The sequence below is a fragment of the Siphateles boraxobius genome, unplaced genomic scaffold (genome assembly GCF_051911475.1).
Source record: "Siphateles boraxobius isolate OS27281-9 unplaced genomic scaffold, OSU_SipBor_1 30, whole genome shotgun sequence".
NCBI classification, from domain to species: Eukaryota; Metazoa; Chordata; class Actinopteri; order Cypriniformes; family Leuciscidae; genus Siphateles; species Siphateles boraxobius.
In genome coordinates, this window is record NW_027508920.1 from 10,525,724 (window position 1) to 10,532,997 (window position 7,274).

The window sequence follows — 7,274 nt, forward strand, 5'->3', positions numbered from 1 at the left end:
TGGAAGTTGCTTTTCATTTAATATTAATAAACTGTTTTAGGATATTATGATAAATGCCTGACAGTTATGTCCTTTGATGCAAACTACTCGACGTTTTCTTCTTGAATATGGCCATTTTAAAAGGATGAAAGTCAAATGTGTTCATGATCGATGCTATTTTATTAATGAAAGTCGCAGGTGACTACAGTTTTCTGTGAACTTGAGTGTGCAGCGCGATCTCCGCTCTCTGCGTGCAAATGGTGTGTGTGTGTGCCTGAAAGCAGTCCATGGTGTGTAATGTAAAAGAGTAACCCGAAAGGTTCGGCCTATGAATAAAGGTCATATAAAGCCCATGCAGAGCGGCCGCGATTTACTGCTTTGCGTCGTTCAAACATCGGCCGAGGATCATTTGCGATCATATGCCGACGTTGCAGCGACATATTGCAGATTAGCAAACGCTCTCTGAGCGACATTGTGCCGATGTAACTTTGTACACCATGCCGACATCGGCCAGACGTACGTGTGCTATCTGGGTTGTCTATAGTCTGCTAAATTATTGTGGAAAAAAACACTAAAATTACTTAAATTTGAAACCCCATCGAACATTTCAAGGTTTAAATAAAGTGTCGGGACAGTTTTTTTATTTTTTATTTAAAACAGCTGCATCGAGTTTAGAGTTTATTTCCTTTGCGATGCAAAATAAGAAACACAGAATCTTATTCTTGCGACATTTTAAATTTGTATTGCCAAAGAAATTGCAGCTAAAATAAACAATTAAAACAGTACAAAAAGAAAATAGTCCAAAGCAACATAAATTAAAAACATGCATTTGTCTTTGCCTCTCTCTCTCGCGCTGGATCTCTTTTTAGCAAGTTTATTTAGTCTCTCTTGCTGCGCGCGCCGGGTCTCTCTCAAAATTAAACATTTCAGGGTAAAAACACATCATACAGCTGATAATACTGTATATGTCGCTGCGTGTCATCCATACAAATCGCGAACAAAATACAGTAACCAATTATTTAGCCTTTGTTGCTTCAAAGACACAGCATGCGTTGAATTCACCTTACAATAAAACGAGGTTGATCGCAAATTAAAGAGCTCTGTATCTGCTGATCACTCACATTCTTTCTTGCCATGAACGCGTCGGCAACAGTTCATGTTTAGATAATGCCAGATTGTTGACAATCATACACACTGCTCAAACATTCTAAAACTCTACAAAACCAGTTGAAACAACTGGATTGAACACTTCAATTTAAATTTTGTGTAGAAAAACTTTAAATATGCTACAATAAATAAACTACAATATTTATAATTTAATAAGATATAGGGCCTACATTTGGACACAGAGAGATTTATCCTTAAAATAATTTTGCCTTTGCTCATCAGGCTGGCTATCTGACACTCCATATGAAAGAGGAACATTAACACCTATTGTCCTGCACACACTGTCCCTATCTAAGTTTAAGATTGACTTAAAACAAAGTTGTAAGCGCAATTCACGCTTAAATCGCTATTCTAGACATTAGCATTAGGCTATTAAAGTGTTGATAATTAAGGAATTAAATGATTTAAGCTACATGTAGTGATGTTTCTGTCATAAAAGTTTATTATTAAATATTTAATTATTTCAATCATTTAAGAAATAAAACTGGTTTGGGCCAGCTTTTTCCAAGCAAAACTAAATATAATCTTCAAACGCATGTTCTCATGAATTCTCATTTGTTGTCATGAACAAAATGTTCAACTCAATATTAAATTCTAGGGATTGTTGGATCCTTCTCTCTAGGGGCATGCAATTTGTGAATTAAGTTTTATTATTATTATTATTATTATTCAAATAAATATCGAACCTCTGTGTTTCGTGGTACTGCTGCTAAACTAAATAATTTATAGAATAATTATGAACTTAAATGAAACAAAATCGCAACATTTTGACAAATAAATTATCTGAATTTGTCTGTATTTGAATTTGTAAATTATCTGAATCTGGTTTTGTACCGGTTTCTAAACTGGTACAGTACCTCTCGTTTTCATATGGATTACATAATCAGATAACAATTATTAGCCTAAATATTTAGACATTTAAAGGCTTTAGACATAGCCGATTTCTTATCGTGACTGAGCTGAGGCAAGTGGCTTTCGGTTCATTTATGTGACTTCGCAGTTCCCGGAGACAGAGACGACAGATAAACTTTTGTCGTTAGCCTAATAAAAGGTTACAGTTTTGAACGATAGGCTACTCTACTCTTATCTATGACCAAAAAATCACGGAGTAGCCTATTAAGTTATTTTAGCTTTTATGAGATAAATAAATCCAAATGAACGCGCCACCGTGTTTGTCGAACACTATCTCAACATGCCAGGCTACTCGGCTTGGTGTGCCAAAACACTTAATTATAAACTTGAATATTTCATTCAAAATAATCTCAAAACTCTTTGTGACATTTTGAAAAGCCGTGCATGCAAGGCCACAGGAACTAATGAACAACTGAAACGCTGGTTTTGGTTTTATTGTTTGTCGTTTAAACGTGCCTGTTGCATAGGCTATCTTTATTTTATATATTCATGGTCTATTGGTGAAGTAACCTATAGCATTGATTACTGTGAAGGGAAGGGTGTGGGGATTAAAATAATTCAGCAGAAGCAGGGATGTTTAGATCAGAAGGAAATCCCCCGTCCCCTCTGGCAAATCGCACTTTACTTATAACCTTAAAAACTCTATAGGCTATAGGGAATCAAAGGATATATATATATATATATATATATATATATATATATATATATATAATAATACCAATCGTAATTTCAAAAGCAGTTCTGTAAAAAAAAATTAATAATAATAATTATATATATATATATATATATATATATAATTATTATTATAAAAAAAAATTTTTTTACAGAACTGCTTTTGAAATTACGATTAGTATTATTATACAGATGTAAAGTCGTTCTGTTGGATACTATTTCTTCCTCAGTATAAATGGAAATGCATGGTAATTTTATTTTATAAATATAAGCAAAAAACTAAATGGTGTAACAGAGTTTTAGAACTAGACAAATCTATCTGCATTAATAGCCTAAATATAAAATTTAACTACAGTAGTCCATGTTTGATCGGGCTTTGAACCCGTGTCTTCTTAATGTTCGAACCGTAAGTTCTACCACTCAGCCATGTCTCAACTTAACATGTCTTAAAAAATGCCGAAACGTTTGTTTCTCCAGTGTGTGTTCGCTCACATGAGCGAGAAAACGTTTTGTCGTTAGCCTATTGTGAGTGTAGGCCTACTTTACATGAAAAAAGTAGACCTTTTACAGTTTTAAAAGATGATTTTATTTTAGCTGTTATGAGAAAAATAAATTCAAGTGAACGCGCCGGCGCGTTTGTCGAACTCTAATGCTGCGTTCACACCGGACGCGAATAGGGCGTCAGGCGCGAGTGATTTCAATGTTAAGTCAATGCAAAGACGCGTTACGCGCGTAAAAAATTCCTGCGGCGCGAATGAGGCGTGGAGCGCGGCGCGGTAGACGCGAATACGCCTCATTCTCGCGTCAAGGTCGCGCGAATGGCGCGAATTGAGCGTCTGGCGCGTTACGCGCCAATGGTGCATCTTGTGCATTCACGCGTTTGACGCGAATTCGCGTCTGCCGCCCGAGTTGAAAAATCTGAACTTCTGCGTCAATTCGCGCCGCGTTAACCAATCAGGAGCCAGCTTGCTGCTGTCACGTGGTGAAGTAAATATGTTATCACATAAAAACTTGATTTTAATATATGAGACATTAATTTTGTATGGTATTTATTCCATATCTAATCTAGATTATATGAAACATTATTATTATTCTAATGTAAAGAGAAGCAACATAGCCTGGTACTTTATTACAAGAACATAGTTTGTGTCTGGACAGTGTTGTGTGAGGGAAAAAAATCACAGGACAGTTTAATCACTTTTGTAGTAGCCTAGGCTGGCTCCATTTATCATCAAAACAAAAATAAATGACAGATTAGGTGTGTGAGGGCGAGGGTGATCCTCGCTCCGATGCGTGACAACAGTCATCAAACTGGGCGCGGGACAGGCGGAAGTACCGCTGAAAGTGGCCGTCATCCAGGCGCAGCTCCAGGAGCAAATGGTGAAATTCGCCAAACTGGGTTCACCTCCGAAGGGTCTGGTGGACCCAAATACGGCGACGATGATCCCTACGCCGCTGTTCTGCTCTCCAGAGCAAATACAGAGCGGTGACTCTCTCGATGAATGCTCGATCAACATTAGCCGTCTTGTAAAAAGATGGCCGCCAACAGATTTCGCCTCCGACGCGCGAATGGATTCAAAGTGTACACGCGTATAACTAGACGCGGCAGGCGCGAATTTGACGCTCAATTCGCGTCCGGTGTGAACGCAGCATAATTCAATGTCAGAATAAAACCCGATTTTAGAATACGCACTCGGCGTGGTGTGTCAAAATACCTAATTATAAACTTCAATATTTCGTTCAAAACCACCTCAAAACACTTTGTGACATTTTAAAAAGCCGTGAATCAATGTATTAAGGCCACTGGAACCAGGGCCCGCATCCTCTCAGAGAGCTCCTAACTTAACCTAAAAATTCCTTGCCAGGAGTTTTAGCTTAGAAGTGATTCCAGAAAATTTTCAGTGAACTCTGAGCAAGGAATTGATGGAAAATCCTATCTTAGTGAGGAGGTGTGGTTGACCCCGTTGCTAGGTATGAGTCATCATTTCAAAAGCCGTGATTGGTTGATCCTACAAGTTTGATGAAAATGAACTTTTGGTGATAATGAGCAATGGATGTACCCTCAAATCAATAAACATAATTATACACTCTAATCTTATGCAGACTGTAATTGTAAATTAGATTTCACATTCAAGAAAATATCTGGAAAATGAATAGTAAGCTGTAGGGGTTATAGCCTAACATTAGAATCTAAAATATGTGGAAACTTAAGCTCATTACACCCTGTTCAAATAATGATTCGTGTCTTATTTGCTCATATTAATATCCTAGCTGGCATATTTTGTACTTTCACTCCCATATGGACCCCATTGAAAACAAGATGGCCTATCTCAAGGGGCTGTCCTTAATGAAATAAAAATTGCAACGTTACAACTCAGTGTGGTCTTAACAAGGGTAACACGGCTCTGCTTTTATCAATGTCTGTAGCGTCTCAATAAATCCCTGTCATCCAGTGTTTGCAGGACATCTCTCCTGCCTCCTCTGTTGGCCATTTTCTGCAGCTGCTTAGGGGAACTCCTAAGCCACTAAAAGTCCTCTTCCCTGCTCTTAGCAGATCTCGCCTTAGGAGCCCTTTTAAGCACTAGGAATCTTAAGGAATAGCTTTTATATTAACTGGGATTTTCGTTTCACTTTTAGGGGAAATTCTAAGAAAACGTCATGACTGAGAATTTTCTTAGAATTTGGCCGCTAGGAGCCAGTTTTTGCACAAAAATTATTTAGGGATACGGGCCCAGGATCGTAACTGAAACTCGCTGCATGTTATCTCTCAATACAGAAGCGCTGGTTCAGATTTTATAGTTTGTTGTTTAAACGTGTGTGTTGCATATTTTAAAAAATATATATATATTTGATATGGTCTATTTAGGCTAATTATATCATTGATTACTGTTGAGGGGGGAAATTCACCACCGGCAAATCGCACCTTGCTTATGTTTTTAAAACTTCTTTCTGCATGGAACTTTCTATTTTTTTAACAGAACTGCTTTTGAAGACGTAAATTCATTCAATCTGTTGGATGAGATTTGTTCCTTAGTGTAAAATGGAAATTCATGGTAATTTTATAAATACCATGTTTATTCGGGATTTGAAACAGTGTCATCAAAATGATTGAAATCTAAGTTGTACCACTCAACCACAACTTTTCTCACTGAGAATTGCCCAGAAGTTCTGTTCTTCAGCAGTCAGTGCGCGCGCACGCGAGAGAAGCGCTCTTCAATCTTCGGATTGCTCAATAGTTTAGCCTCATTGATTGCACCCAAATTATTTTCACTGACTGCGAGATAGGCCTATTTTAACTTTTGATTCATAAAATGTTCTGCTCTAAAAGTTTGCTATATTCTATTTAAAATGTAGGCTACTTCTACATAATTATGTTTTGCTTTCGCTAAATGTCCCTTTGCGCCACCTGGTGGTCATTTCGCGAACGACTTTGAAATGCGACTGGTAGTTGCCGCGGCGGTAATGGGCATTCTGGTTGTCCACCTACTGTAGTACACAGGAGGACACACACATGAGAGGTACAGCCTCTCCCTACTCTTACAACATTACAAACGAGAGAGAGAGAGAGAGAGAGAGAGAGAGAGAGAGAGAGAGAGAGAGAGAGAGAGAGAGAGAGAGAGATATTTTACGCGGAGCCACAGCGCGCAAAACATGACAGTACTGCTCAATGAGTTACAATGAGGACAGAACTAAAATTTCAAACGTGGTAACACTTTAGATCTGGGATATTATTCTTATTTTATTTTAGATTTCGGTTTCCAAATATTAGAAAAAGAAGATATTTGAGATAAACACATTACAAACCCATTATGTCGAGCGCAAAGTCTTCAATGAGACAAGGCCCACTTAACTTTGGCCTTCGTGTGCGCGTTCTAAACTATCAAATAAACACAAAAATATCAAAATGACCAGCTCTGAGATCCACTTAAAGGTGCAATGTGTAAAAAATTTGTGTATCTATTAACTGAAATGCAATATGACATCCATAACTATGTTGTCAGTGGTGTATAAAGAACTTACTTAATAAACCGTAATGTTTTTATTACCTTAGAATGATAAATTTATATCTACATAACCACGGGCACCTCCTTCTATGAAGGTCGACATATTGTGACGTCATGTTTCTACCGTAGCCGACAGCGAACAAACAGTGTTACAGAGCGCGTTTCGTCACAACATTGAAAGAGAAGCAGCAGAAAGCTAGTGAGTAGTGACTTTTCCCTTGTCAGTGGTGTAAAAAATGTAGTTGGATTGTTTCATGTAACTTAGTTCTTCTCCCTCGCTGTGTTATGGCTTTGCTATGTGGGGATAAATGTGCTGCAAGTTCGTGAGACAGCTGATTAGTACTCTTGTCATTGACCGTAAAACAGTAACGTTACAGGAATCACCAACCCGTCGATCTTGGAAGCATTTTAAGTCGATCGCGAAGAGTTTTCAAAATCGGAGAAAAAAGCCTATTGTGTGTAGTAAATGGTGTCTAGGGGATGCGGAGGCGCGCGCACTGTACAATCATGCCATTTTTGCCGCACGCACCTTTGGGCTCA